Source organism: Palaemon carinicauda, chromosome 34 (assembly GCF_036898095.1).
Source record: "Palaemon carinicauda isolate YSFRI2023 chromosome 34, ASM3689809v2, whole genome shotgun sequence".
In the NCBI taxonomy this organism is placed as follows: domain Eukaryota; kingdom Metazoa; phylum Arthropoda; class Malacostraca; order Decapoda; family Palaemonidae; genus Palaemon; species Palaemon carinicauda.
The window spans coordinates 63,126,543-63,140,740 of NC_090758.1; the positions used below are offsets into that span (position 1 = coordinate 63,126,543).

General features: G+C 39.2%; 1 pseudogene; it reads right to left on the reverse strand.

Annotated features, from left to right (window-relative positions):
- Positions 1-602: 602 nt before the first annotated feature.
- On the reverse strand, positions 603-9,761 carry LOC137626985 (uncharacterized; annotated as a pseudogene).
- Positions 9,762-14,198: the final 4,437 nt, after the last annotated feature.

A 14,198-nucleotide genomic window follows, 5' to 3' on the forward strand; every position in this document is an offset into this window, starting at 1 on the left:
TTGTTCCTTTTTTTAAATAAAAGAAACTATTTTTTGTTTGTTTATCGTTGCTTTTTATTTTTTGGTTTCTTTTTCTTTCCTTTTGCATTTATTTTTTTAACGCTCGTTTCCATTTTTCTTTCACTTTATTTTAAGGTTAAAGAGAGAAACACGTGTTTTGAAATAAGAAAGCAATTTATTAACATGAAAACTACAAACAACAAATATGTACAAGTATCACAGTCCAACTATTTACAAATATTTAGAAGTGTCTCATCTCAGTCATTGTCCTTGCTGGTTCTGGTACTGCTGCGTGGGGATACCCAATGGACTGGTGGTGTGTTGAGTTCCTTGGAGGTGTAGAGGGATGAGCGTGAAATGCCTTCTTCTAGGTTGTTGTCGACGGATCCCTGGGTCAGGACCGGGAAGCTGAGTGGTGTCATAGATGTCTGGAATTTGGCTGACAGCGACAACACTGAAGGTGTTGGTGAAGGAGCCTAGACAAGGGGGGCTGACAATACTGAAGTTGTTAGTGAAGGAACCTAGACAAGGGTGGCTGATGGTGCAGGTGGAATCCCTGGTTGCCACTCCATGGTACGGGACTAGCAGGACTGGCCTGAAGACTATAGTGACTGGGGTGGCTTCCACGTTATAGGTGATGGCTGACTGGCTTGAGGTTGCTGCTGAGGCTGCTGCTGCTGCTGCTCTGGTGGTGCCTGCAAGGTGGCTGGTTGAGGTTGATGCCATAACTGCTGCTGCTGAGGGGGCGGCCAAGGCTGCTGCTGATGTGGGCCTGGCCAGGTCATGATTGGTTGTTGATGTGGCTGCTGGAATAGCTGATGCTACTGCCTGTAGCGGTGTGCAAGGTTGAGGCAGTGTATATGGAATTCATACCGGGAGTCCTCTAGGATAGCATGAATGTTGCCTTCTGGTAGGCATGAAAAATCGTGTACGATCTTGTGCTGGCCGGTGTACGAGTGGTTGGGCGCCAAGGAATCTTCTTTGGAGATGATCTGAAACATACAAACATTTTAACAATTTAGTACAGCATTTCAATGAAACATATTGCACATGCCATGTCAAAAGCAATGGATGAAACTGGAATAAAATCAGCATGTAGGCATTGGGATTCTCACCTGTTGCACTACATTACTGAGGTTGCTGTGGGTCACTGTGGTCTTATCGGTTCTGGTGGTTGTCTGTGTTGTTGGTGGGCTGGACCGCTTCCCCTTGCCCTTGCCCTTCCCGGTGCTAGTAGATGCTTGGCTCTGGGAAACTGTGAACCTCACTTTATCATCATCTCCGTCGCTGTTCGTCACTACAGCTGACTCTGGGACAGCAAACTGCTCACTGGGGACTGTCTCTCCCCGGACGATGTGTTATATCAGGAAACTCCAGGTCTCCATGATCTGGTCGTCACGGGCACTCCTTTGTGGCTGGCCAGCTCCACTCTTCTTCTCCTTCTTCATAATCTTCCCCACCCTGGTTCTCAAGTTATCATAATGCTTCTTGCATTGGGCACCAGTGGCAGGAGGCTCCTGCTACTCTCCAGCTCGGTCCTACCAGCTGTTCTTGGCTGCCACGCTGAGCCACTCCTTCTGCTTCTTGTCATACAGCTGGGGTTTCTCCTTCACAAGGTCAGCCAACCTAAACTCGGCCTCTTCTTTCCAGCAGTATTCAGGGATTTCTTTCTTGCACACCCGCACCCGCTTCTTCTGCTTTCTGTTAGCCTCGTCCTCACTGGATGGCTCTCTCTGGCGTTCGATTGGATCCTGGTGCATCTCCGGGATCACGATATCGAGACTTGATATAGATGACTGTGGGGAATTATCTCTATCAGCGGTCTCTGCCTCTGGCCTGTTGGTTTCTGGCCTTCTCTGCTCTCCTCTTTCTCTTGTTAGCTAGGTTTTAGGCATGTTGTCTATTTGCTGGCGGCCTCTGGAATGGCGAGCAGTGTCCAGGAAGCTCTACATATACCACAACACCGACGCGAGCGCCACTGTCACCCAGTAGTCGTGAACTGCTCGTGAACTGTTCGTGACCTGATCGTGAACTGTTAATGAACTGATCTTGAACTGCTCTTGCCATGCGTAAACTATTCGTGAAGTGCCTAAACTACTCGTGAACTGCTCGTGCCATCAATACATGAAGTACATGTGTCTATGTCAGTAGGAAGGCACGGCCATGCTGTGACGCGCTCATATTCGTGAACATGTCATCAACTACTCGGGAACTCGACGTGAGCTGTTCGTGAACTATTCGTGGCAGTTCCTGATAGTCATGGCATGCCATGCATTACCACACACTAGCATGCATCCTCCCGCATCATCCCGATGAGGTCACGACGAGTTCACGAACAGTTTGTGCATAGTTCACGACCCGGTCGCGAAATTTTGTCATGACCAAAATTTTTTGAACATTTCAAAATTTTCGTCACGACATGCCACGAAGTCACGATAGGTTTACATACACTTCACACCAATTTATGAATAGTCTTCGCATTGGCACAACTCGAGTCGTGCTAATGCGTACCACAGATTCGTGAAGTGTCAGCCTGTCATAATGCATAATTTTTATATGATTAGAGATGTGTCATGTTTCTAGATGAAACATATGATTATTATCATTATTCTAGTAAATTCCTTTATGTCATGAATTAAAAATTTTTACTATATAATGGTTAGCTTTTAAATATCAGCTGTATGTTAAACAAAATATTTGCATATTATTCTTATGTATCAATGTATGATTTGCATGATATTTTGTCAATAAAATCTAAATCTAAATATATATTGGAAGATCCAGTTTCGGGAGGTAGCCTGCACTAGTTCTATGATTTTTAACACCCTCTAGCCACTGTGGATTAGTGATGGTGGGAGATTTTGTCGGGAGATCAGTATTGGTATCTACCATGAGTATCTGGTATCAGCCAATCATATAAAATGAGCTTAAATGGTCGATCCTCTGATACTGATACTTTGGTATGTTTATGAAAAGAAGGTTTTAGATTGAATTGTTCCTTCATTCTGCAGAGTTGATTATGTCGATGGAATTTTATTGTTTCTAATGAATGACCTTTCTTACAAAGATTAAGATAAATATTCACAGACTAAGTAATATGAAGAATTATAACATAGGGTTGCGCCATTTCTGATAATATTGCTTAATGATAAGTAACCGGTAGGTTAACTTGGAAACCAGTTCATGCGAGTCAGGTAACTAATGTATTTCATCAAACTCTCTCTCTCTCTCTCTCTCTCTCTCTCTCTCTCTCTCTCTCTCTCTCTCTCTCTCTCTCTCTCTCTCTCACTAATACCATTCAGCTTCAGAGATTTTTTTGGAAAATAAGTGGATAATCTGGAAACCATCTTTCAACGCCCAATAGTAAGTCTCACCTCTGTTATGAAAGTATTGTTATATCATATTAAAAAATTGTCCAATGTCAATGGGTAATGAGATATCAGAACATACGTTTTTTTCTCACTTTATTGTAAAAAAAGTTCGTGGCTACACTTTACACAGCCAGATACTCATCAAACGAATATCTTCTTCTTATGATGGCTCGAGTGGTCCTGCTTACCGATCGTAACCAGTAAATGCAATGTTTCTCTGTCAATATGCAGAATTGTTAGATTTGGTGGAAATCTCCACTGCGACGGAATTACGCTGACACCAGTAGGTTTGCAACACGTCAGTTATCAGACTTAGGACATGACTTATAACAGAGTTCAGTGATCGCGCACCACAATTTATGAAAGTCATAGTGCTCTTAAAAAAGTTATTAATATCACTGTATAGAACACACACTTCTACATGTTTTTCATACTAGGATTAGGACATTACTTTCTCCAGAGCTCCTTGCTCTGGGAGGAGGTGCAGGCTTGCCCTCTCTAGCCTATGTTATATTGAGGTCACTCTGACCCGGAATAGGGCATGGCATGTACAGTATTAGACAAAAATGCAACATGAATTTTATACATAGAAATCAGCCAAAAGAATAAACATCTTCCACCCAAAAATAAAAGAAAAATAAATATTGCATGTCAAAATGTACACAATACAATATAAAATAATCTCACTCGTTTTTTCCTATGACCTCTGCAACTATAATACAAAATACCCAAAATGAAAAAAAATCATATCGATATTGGTATTGCAAGCCTTTTTGAGAGGGATAGGGGTACAAATAGATATTCCTTCATCCCTTGATTTTACATTTTCGGGTTAACGGCACAATCTTGCAACACAACTCACCAGCACTAGTTCGTCATTTTCAAAATGACTTCTACATATGCAATTGTAACTATCAATCGGTGGCCACTAACCGCTTTCCTGAGAAAATCCTTCAGCCTCCCACCCTTCTCATATAACTCTAAGTATAAGGTATTTAAATCTACCCTATCTCTAACACTGCCTTTCCTCGAGGCTGAACTTTAATCCTGTAGCCACTTGCCTCTCAGGAACCTCCCCCGTCCTAGCAACCAAAAATCATACAAATATATAAATAATACAGTGCCCGCCTAACAGATCACACGTAACCTATTTAACCTATCTCTGTTTGTTTTTAGGTTCACTCAGCAGTATTTCATAGTTATTGCTACACTCAGCAAAATTATCACAACACTTTACTCATACATTAAGCACCAACATAAGAACACAAGGTTATCATCAAATTTATTTAGAACACGTCAAAAGAAGAAATGATGTGTGATCAAACAACAAGAGCAAAGAAAAAAAAAATTCCCACTCATCAATTCAAAGAATGTCGCGTATGGAGGGATAAGGAGGTATGCTCTGATTGACACTTTTAGATACAACCTCTTTCAGAACCACACGTATGTGTGCCTGATGATGTTCAGACACTGCACCATTAATAATTTTTTGTATCACTACGGTGTTAGATTTAACTATCTTAACTTGGTACAGACCCCTATACGATGGTTCTAGTTTGTGTTTCCTATGTTGTAATCGTGTCAAATACACACGATCGCCAATAAATAATTTTACCAGTGCAGTTTTTAACCGACAATCATACTTTGAGCTGTGTTTTTCATTAGCTCTTTTCAAAACCTTTTCAGTGGTGTTCATTACTCTCCTTAAGAGATTTGATAAATAGACATGGTATTGCTCGGTTCAATAATTTGGCAACTGTTGTGAATTAATTAGGACCGTATACGGTAACAAAGGATGCTATCCATATGATAAGAAGAAAGACATGTCCCTGAGCGAGGCATTATATGCAATGTTCAAAGCTATCTCAGCTGTAGGAAGCATGGCGTGTTAAAGAAGGGGGTCATCAGCTACTAAGTAACATAAAATTTTCTCCACTTCCTTATTATGCTATTCCACCAGGCTATTAGCTGAAGGAATATATTATTATTATTATTATTATTTTTACTAGACAAGCTACAACACTAGTCGGAAAAGCAAGATGCTATAAGGCCAAGGGCTCCAATAGGGAAAAATAGCCCAGTGAGGAAAGGAAATAAGGAAATAAATAATTGATGAGTATAGATTAACAAGAAATCATTCTTTAAACAGTGACAACGTCAAAACAGATATGTCCTATATAAACTATTAACAACGTCAAAAACAACTATGTTATATATAAAGGATAAAAAGACTCATGTCAATCTGTTCAACATAAAAACATTTGCTCCAACTTTGAACTTTTAGAGATCTACTGATTCAACTACCCGATTAGGAAGATCATTCCATAACTTGGTAACAGCTGGAATAAAACTTCTAGAATACTGTGCAGTATTGAGCCTCATGATGGAGAAGGCCTGGCTATTAGAATTACCTGCCTGCCTAGTATCACGAACATGATAGAATTGTCCAGGGAGATCTGAATGTAAAGGATGGTCAGAGTTATGAAAAATCTTATGCAACATGCATAATGAACTAATTGAACGATGGTGCCAAGGATTAATATCTAAATCAGGAATTAGAGATTTAATAGACCGTAAGTTTCTGTCCAAGAAATCAAGATGAGAATCAGCAGCTGAACACCAGACAGGAGAACAATACTCAAAACAAGGTAGAATGAAAGAATTAAAACACTTCTTCTGAATAGATTGATCACCAAAAATCTTGTAAAACTTTCTCAATAAGCCATTTTTTTTTTTTTTGCAATTGAAGGAGACACAGACCTAATATGTTTCTCAAAAGTAAATTTGCTATTGAGAATCACACCTAAAATTTAAAAAAAAAATCATACAAATTTAAAGAAAAATTATCAATACTGAGATCCGGATGTTGAGGAGCCACCGTACTTGACCTACTTACAATCATACTTTGAGTTTTATTAGGATTCAACTTCATACCCAATAATTTGCTCCATACACTAATATTAAGGGATTTACCAGCCCAGATCTACATTCCAGGGATGGAATTGATGCAGAGAGAGTATCACATTCCTATACTCACTATGGTGCCCATCAACAACAACTCTTTGAGATCTATTACTTAGAAAATCAATAATAATGCTAAGAAACAACCGACCCACTAACAACTATTTGAGTTTGAAAACAAGGGCCTCATGATTAACACGGTCAAAGGCAGCACTAAAATAAAGGCCAGTCATACGAACTTCCTAACCACAATCTAGGGATTTCTGTACAGCATTGGAGATTGTAAGAAGGGCATCACATGCTCCAAGGCCTTAAATACTCTCGATAATATGGGAGTTATGGAAATTTGGTGGTAATCAGTGGGACTTGAGCTACCAAAAACACATTTACATAGAGGAGTAACATTACCAATTCTCCAACAAGTGCTAAAAGCTCCTCTTCTTGCTAACCTGCGCAAAATAACAGATAACTTTGGAGCTAAGGAATCTGCTGTCTATAAAAAGCAAAGGAAAAATGTCATTTGGGTGTACACCTCCATATGCATCATGGTCCATCAACATAGCTTTAATATCACGAGATCTAAAAGCTAAACTAGTTAGTTTAGCCTCAGGAAAACAGGAATGATGAAGTTCTAGTTTTTCATTACTCTGTTTACTGTCAAAAACATCAGCCAGAAGGGTTGCCTTTTCTTTTGGACAGTGAGGGACTGAGCCATCTGGTTTAAGTAAAGGAGGAACTGTTGCATCTACACTAAAGAGTGCAGATTTGAAGGTAGACCACCATTTATGTTCCTGAGTTGTACCAGAAAGAGTTTCTTTTATGGTTAAATTGTACTCATTTTCAGTTGAGGCATAAACTCTCTGAGCAAAAGCTCGAAGCTGAGTATAGTTGTTCTAGGTCAAATCTGATATGTTACCCTTCCAAAGATGATAGGCCTCCTGCTTCTCCAAAGAAGCACGTCTACAATCATCATTGAACCACGGTTTGTCCTTCTCTCGGTACCTTAACACATGAGAAGGGATACGCCTATCAATTATGTTGACTAGATTTTCTTTCAAAGGGACAACAAGATCTACACTACTATATAATTGTGAACAATTCAAGGACAAAAGATCATGAAAAATCCCATTCCAGTCTGCTTGGGATTTCATATAAATTTTACGAGAGTATGATATATCAGGGACAGGCTGCTCAGTCTCCATTACTAATAAAATCAAGGCATGATCAGCTGTCCCTACTGGAGAACCAACCTTACTCGTTATAACGCCAGGGGAGTCAGAGTATGTGAGGTCCAAACAATTACCAGACCTGTGAGTAGCTTCATTTATGATTTGTTCACAGCCAGATTCAGGAGTAAAGTCTAAAGTTCTTAAGCCATAGCGATCGGTAGGAGAGATAGAACTTAACCACTCCCTATGGTGAGCATTAAAATCACCAACAAAGATAAAAGGAGCCTTTCTATCATCTTCTTGTATCTTAGCCATAATGGTAAGACAATCGAAGATAGAATCATTCGTGTCTGGATTCCGGTAGATGGAACACAAATAAAAGTTGTTATGCCTGCCACAAACTTTTATTACCTGAATCTCATAACATCCACATTGATAGCAGGACTTATGAGAAGCAGGGTACTCGGTCCTAATATACACAGCCATTCCCTTGGCCCTAGGGATGGCATCACGTTTCAACATCATTGGCTTCTTAAAACCAGTTATAAGAAGCTCAGATGAGTGCCTCATATTAAAAACTAAAGTTTTTGAGCACAAAAGAATATCATACTGTCTAGACGCAACTGTAAGGTCTTGGATATTTGCATGAAGACCACGAATATTGTAATACAGAAGACGACATTGACGAAATCTAGGACATACTGGTCCCGGATTTCGCTCAATGTCTCCAGACAGCATAAGAATTAATAGAAATAAAAAAGAGACATCATGTTTAAAAACTAGACTAACAAGAATTATAACAAAAACGATATGTACAGAATTATAAATAAAGTGATTGATGAAACCCATGCACTATAGTAAAAAGTCGGAAAAACTGGTCAAAATGGAGGAGCCGATACACCATGCAAGGCTTAATACCCTCCAGGGTAGGCACTTCAACTGAAGGGAGGACAGTAAGGATGGTTTTGAGAAGGAAAATAATCAGAAAAGGAAAAGACAACCTCTTCATAAACCACCAGGCATCCATGGCCCTTCTATTAAGTTGCCCAACACACCATTTAAAAAACACAAGAGGAAGAAAAAAAAATAATAAGATTGAATAATGAGCCTGAGTGTACCCTCAAGCAAGAGAACTCTAACCCAAGACAGTGGAAGACCATGGTACAGAGGCTATGGCACTACCCAAGACTAGAGAACAATGGTTTAATTTTGGAGTGTCCTTCTCCTAGAAGAGCTACTTACCATAGATAAAAAAGTCTCTTCTACCCTTACCAAGGGGAAACTACACTGAACAAATTGCAGTACAGTAATTAACCACATGGGTGAAGAAGTGTTTAGAATATCATTTTTGTCAGGTGTATGAGGAAAGACGAGAATATGTAAAGAAAAGGCCAGACTATTCTGGTAAGTGTAGGCAAATAAAGAATAAGCTGTAACCAGAGAGAGGGATCCAATGCATTACCTCTAGCGGTAGTATCTCAACGGGCGGCTGGTGCTCTGGCCATCCTACTACCTACCTACTACGTGTGGTCAATGAAAAGTGTTTAATTTTCATCAAGTCCGAGACCGATTTCCCCACTGTATTTATAAACTCGAGACCATTATCACTTATCAAAATTCCCGGGCATCCAAACCTAGTAATCAAAGAGCACAGCGCCTAGGCTAATGAATTTGCTGATTTATCCAACATCGAGTAAGTATGAGTGTAACAAGTAAATGCTTTGACAAATACACATATATACCTATCATGCGTAATACCAGTAGAAAATGGTCCTACCACATCCATAGCTATCTTATAATATTTAATAGGAATCACAGGCCACTTTCTGGCTTCCTTTACAGTGTTTTTATGGTCTTTGAAACAGTTACAAGCATGACAACATTTTATATAGTTTTCTATAGATTTTTTTATTCCTAACCAAAAGAAGTATTCTCGTGCTCTCCTTAAATTCCCTGCATACAGACTTGCATGTACAATGCGGATGGCTCGATCAATTAAAGAGGGGAGAACTACTCGTGCACAGAATTCCCCTACCCTTTTCTCTTAAGGACAATTTAATACACCATTCTCTATAAAAATATTCTCATGAGGGACATTTGGAAATGATGGATAACTTTCCCATTCACCTTTAATCACTGCTCATACTATTTCCATAAATTCCTCTTCTTTCTGCCCCTCTAGGACTTCCTTTATGTCCCAGCCTCCCAAGTCAATCAAACCTGCATCATCAGGGCACTCATTCTGGACATCCCTGGTCATGTCCTCGGCCACCCACATACATTAACCTTCACTTTTTCTCCCTCACCCCATCTCTTTCTCTCTCCAAAATCTTTCTCTCTCTCCCGGTCGAGGATATAATTTTCTGAGCGCTCTCCACATGAATTCACATCCCGTTTTGTATTTTAATGGGACCTTCAATATTTTGGGTTCGTTCTTCGTTCCTCTTTCGTACCCGAGTTGTTACTCCTATTACTGCACCTCTAGAGAGGGCATCAGCTACCTTATTAGACTTATCTTCTATTTGGTCAAACCCCTTTATGTTAAACTTTAACAGTCTTTCAATCCATCTCTCTTGCCTGCACGCAAATCAAACGGCTTACCTAATAAAAAGAACTGATACCTCTCTAGAACCCAAAGAATACCTAGTCCCTCACAATTGAATGTACTATGAGACTATGTTGCCCCTTTTTAATGCCCTAGAAACAAAACAAATGTGTCGCGCTCTACCTTTGTCATATTCCTGAGAAATTACGCCACCAATAGCTACGCTACTCTCATCTGTTGTCACAAAAAAAGGGAGATCAAATCTACGATATGAAAGTAAGTCAATGCTAGTTAAAGCAGCTTTCTAATGGTTGAAGGTCCTTCCATGTCTCACTCCCCAATTTATTAATCTTTTTTCCTTTAAACCATCTAGGGGTCTCACTATCTCTCCAAAACCTCATATGAGTTAACAGTAATAACAAGCGAGCTTAAGGAGCCCATCTAGTTACTGATGGGTACATGGCCTCGGGAAATCTCTAATAGCTTCGACTGTACTGGGGTAGGGTTGGATACCTTCTTGGGTTATTATATGACCTAAAATTTCGACCTGTTTACAGAAAAATTTGCACTTTTATAAATTTGTTTTCATACCATTATTTCGCAATGCTTTTGAAAATTTACTAATATTATTATTCATATGTTCCTCCGACATTTTCCTTGTGATTGTGATATCGTCTAAGTAAAGGAAAACATTATGGCCAATTAAGGGAGAAAAAACCGCCATTATTACTCTAGAAAAACTACTTTGAGCATATTTAACACCAAAAGGAAGAAAATTAAACTAAAAGAGTTGATCTTTGGCTATAAATGGCGTTTTACATTTACTGACTTTCTTCCTAAATGGTTATTTGATAGTATCCAGATTTTAAATTGATAAATGTAAAATATTCACTATCCTGTACCTGCCTAAGTAATTCTTCGATTGAGGGCAATGGAAATGCATTATCCTTAGTGAACGCATTCAACTTCCTATAATAAACACACAATCTTACCGAGCCATCCTTTTTCCTAACAGCTACAATTGGAGAAGACCGGTGGGATTCACTCCCCCTCGATAATCCTTTGTTTCTTTATTTTTATAATTTCACTTTATATTTCTCTCTGGAAAAGAATGAGTACCTTATGAAGGCTTGACCTGATTGGTTATGCCTGCCCAGTTTCAATGCTAAAGGGAAATAAATCAATTGTCCCGAGTTTTTCGTCTCTAATCACAATCACATCTGAATAATTATTAAAAATTTTACTAAATACAGGTTGATATTCTAGCAGATATAGTTTTCACATTTGCATAATCAATTTCTGAGTGCGTTCTTCTGAGCGGGCTAGAGTTGTGGTTCCCAAGATCCCATTATGAATAATTTCACATAACTCCAACTCACACACAGAATCACTTCCTAACAAAACTCTTTTGTTTGACAAGTTAACTATTATTATGTTCGCTCTGTTCTCTTCTATTTCTGACAAGCCTTCTAATACTACATATGGCCATTTGTTCTTGGGTTTAACTACGACCTTAGTTCCCTCCGGAAGAGGCTGACAAGGGGTCACTAATATACACGCAAGTGTCTGGGGGAGGAAATACTTTTCTTCAATTCAGTACAGCTGTTACCTTCCATAATGGTCTCTCCTTTCCTACATAAGCCCCTACTCTCTCTCGACCTTATATCTACAAAATGCACACTCCTGCTTTTACTAATATTCAACCCTTTTCCTCGTAAATGTATATTTGAATACTTAATATAAAATCCAATCTAATTACAGCCTAAATTTCTGGAATTCACAAGGTGTGTAGGACAAAAAATTCATGTGTAAACTTCAAAGATCCCACCTTAAAGTTGACGATCGTTGTATGGCCTGCATGTAGTTTATTTCCTCCTGGCGTATCGAGGATGATTGCTGCCACTGACTGTAGTGGGTTTAATGAGATTCCATTTTCAATAAGAGAAACGCTGGCTCCTGTGTTGATCAGTGCTCAAATGGACTTATCTGGTAGGTCAAGCCTGACTGCTTACATTCCGAGGCGCCCATTAGGATATGTGAAGCACGTGCCAACAACCTCGCTTGCAATACCGCTGCCCCCTACTCCTGTCCCTAGTGCTGCGGGGTTTGGGTCAGGGATACCAATGGGGTCACCACTGCCTGCTCGACTGCTTCTTTTGTCATGCTGTGTGTGTGTGGTGGGCCATTGATCTCCTTTGTTTCCCCCTTCCTCTGTTTCCTTTTCCTCTGACGTTGGGCAGGGTTTGGTCTGCGTGTGCCACAACCCTCCTGCCCTCAATTTTTTTTTGCTGGACAATCTCGAGATAAATGACTGTAGGCCTGATAAGTTTAACAGCCAGGGGATCCTTTGGTGGGGCACTCAGTTCGGTGGTACCCCCGTCCCTTATACTGCCAAAATATGAAGACTCTTCTCACCTGTTAACTGTGTTCTCCCCTCTCCTGCTTTAGTGGTTTGTAAGTTTCTCTCATTATTGCCACATTTTCGGAATCATGAAAGCTATTCTTCGGAATTTTTTCTTCTGACAAACTGTCTAGAATACTTTGCATCGCCATCAATACGTCTTCTAACAAGCCATGTTTATCGAGCAGAAAACCAAATAGATATGGGTTTACTAACGTGCGAATATGTTTACTTGTAATTGCTTTTTTATCACCTTCTGGGAGATTGGCCCTCCGTGTAGCAAACAAATCACAATCTCGAAAAATACGAGTTGCAAAACTTAGATCTGACTCACCCTCTTTAATTTTGTTTGTAATTTTCTTTCATGTCCCCTTTTCTCGTATTGAGTAAAGTGTATTTTTGAAGTAAACGTCGTTTTATTTCAGTATAACTTCTTAAACTGTCTTGTGTCTAACACATTACCTCCATTGCCAGAGCATCTTTCAGTAACCTAATTACTTGAATTGCTTTTTCTCTTTCTGACTCCCCATATGTGGCTACTTCAAAGTCTCCTAAAAACACTTTTCGACTGAAACCCTTCATGAGGCCGTTGACCATTAAAAGGCCTAATGTGTGCCTGGAGTTCTGGCAATTTTCTAATTACAAGAGTATCTTTACTCGGCTCTGCATGTGTTATTTCACTTATATGCGTTAGAACTTCGTTTTTGTACATCGGATATGCCTTTGTTGCGCTACGTTCTTCTCTTTCAATTAAGAATCTATTTATTAACTCGGCAAGGTTATCTAACCAATTTTTCAAGTTCTGTGTTCGTTGCTCTTAGTTATATTCTTCATGGACATCACTATAACCAACTGCTCCATCGTTTTCATCTCCTGCAGCAGCAGTGTCTACTATGTTATTCCTCGCTTATCTAGGCATCTTGAACTTTTATTTTACCGGCTTAAGGAGTAACTTCGCTAACTGCATACGCATACAGACGAATTATTTCACCTGACACCAATTATGTCCAATGTCAATGGATAACGAGACATCTGGTTGTGACTTTTTGGTTTTCACTTTATAATAAAAAATGTTCGTGAGTACACTTTACACAGCCAGATACTTTTCAGACTAGTACCTCTGCACAAGTAATTGCAATTTTGCTCTGTCAATATGCTGGATTGTTAGATGTGGGAGTCTCCACTCCGATGGAATTATACTGTCACCAATAGGTTAACAACACTTCACTTATCAGACTTATGACACATGACCTATAACAGATTTCCGTGATCGCGCACCACAATCTATGAAAGTCATAGTACTTTAAAAAAGGCCATTAATCTCATTGTAAAGAAAATATACATCTACATATTTTTCCTACAAGGATGAGAACAGAATTTTCTGCTTAAAAGTCCCGTATTTCATTCACACCAACTAATATAAGACTAAACCTCTTTTTTCTTCACAGATTACGATTATTATCTTGGCAATTGTTGTTACCAACAAAAAAGGAAAGAAATAAACTAAAAAAGAAGTAATGAACAATTAAGATGAAATATTTCAAGAAAAGTAACAACTTTAAAACGGGGCTTTCACATATAAACTATGAAATCTTATGTCAGCATGTTAAACATAAAGGTATTTACTGCATTTCAGAATTTTTTCATTTTTCCCCGATTCATATATGGCATTAAAAAGGTCATTGCTCAGCTTTTTCACAGCTGGAATAATACTTTTATATTACTGTGAATCATTGAGCCTCATGATGGAG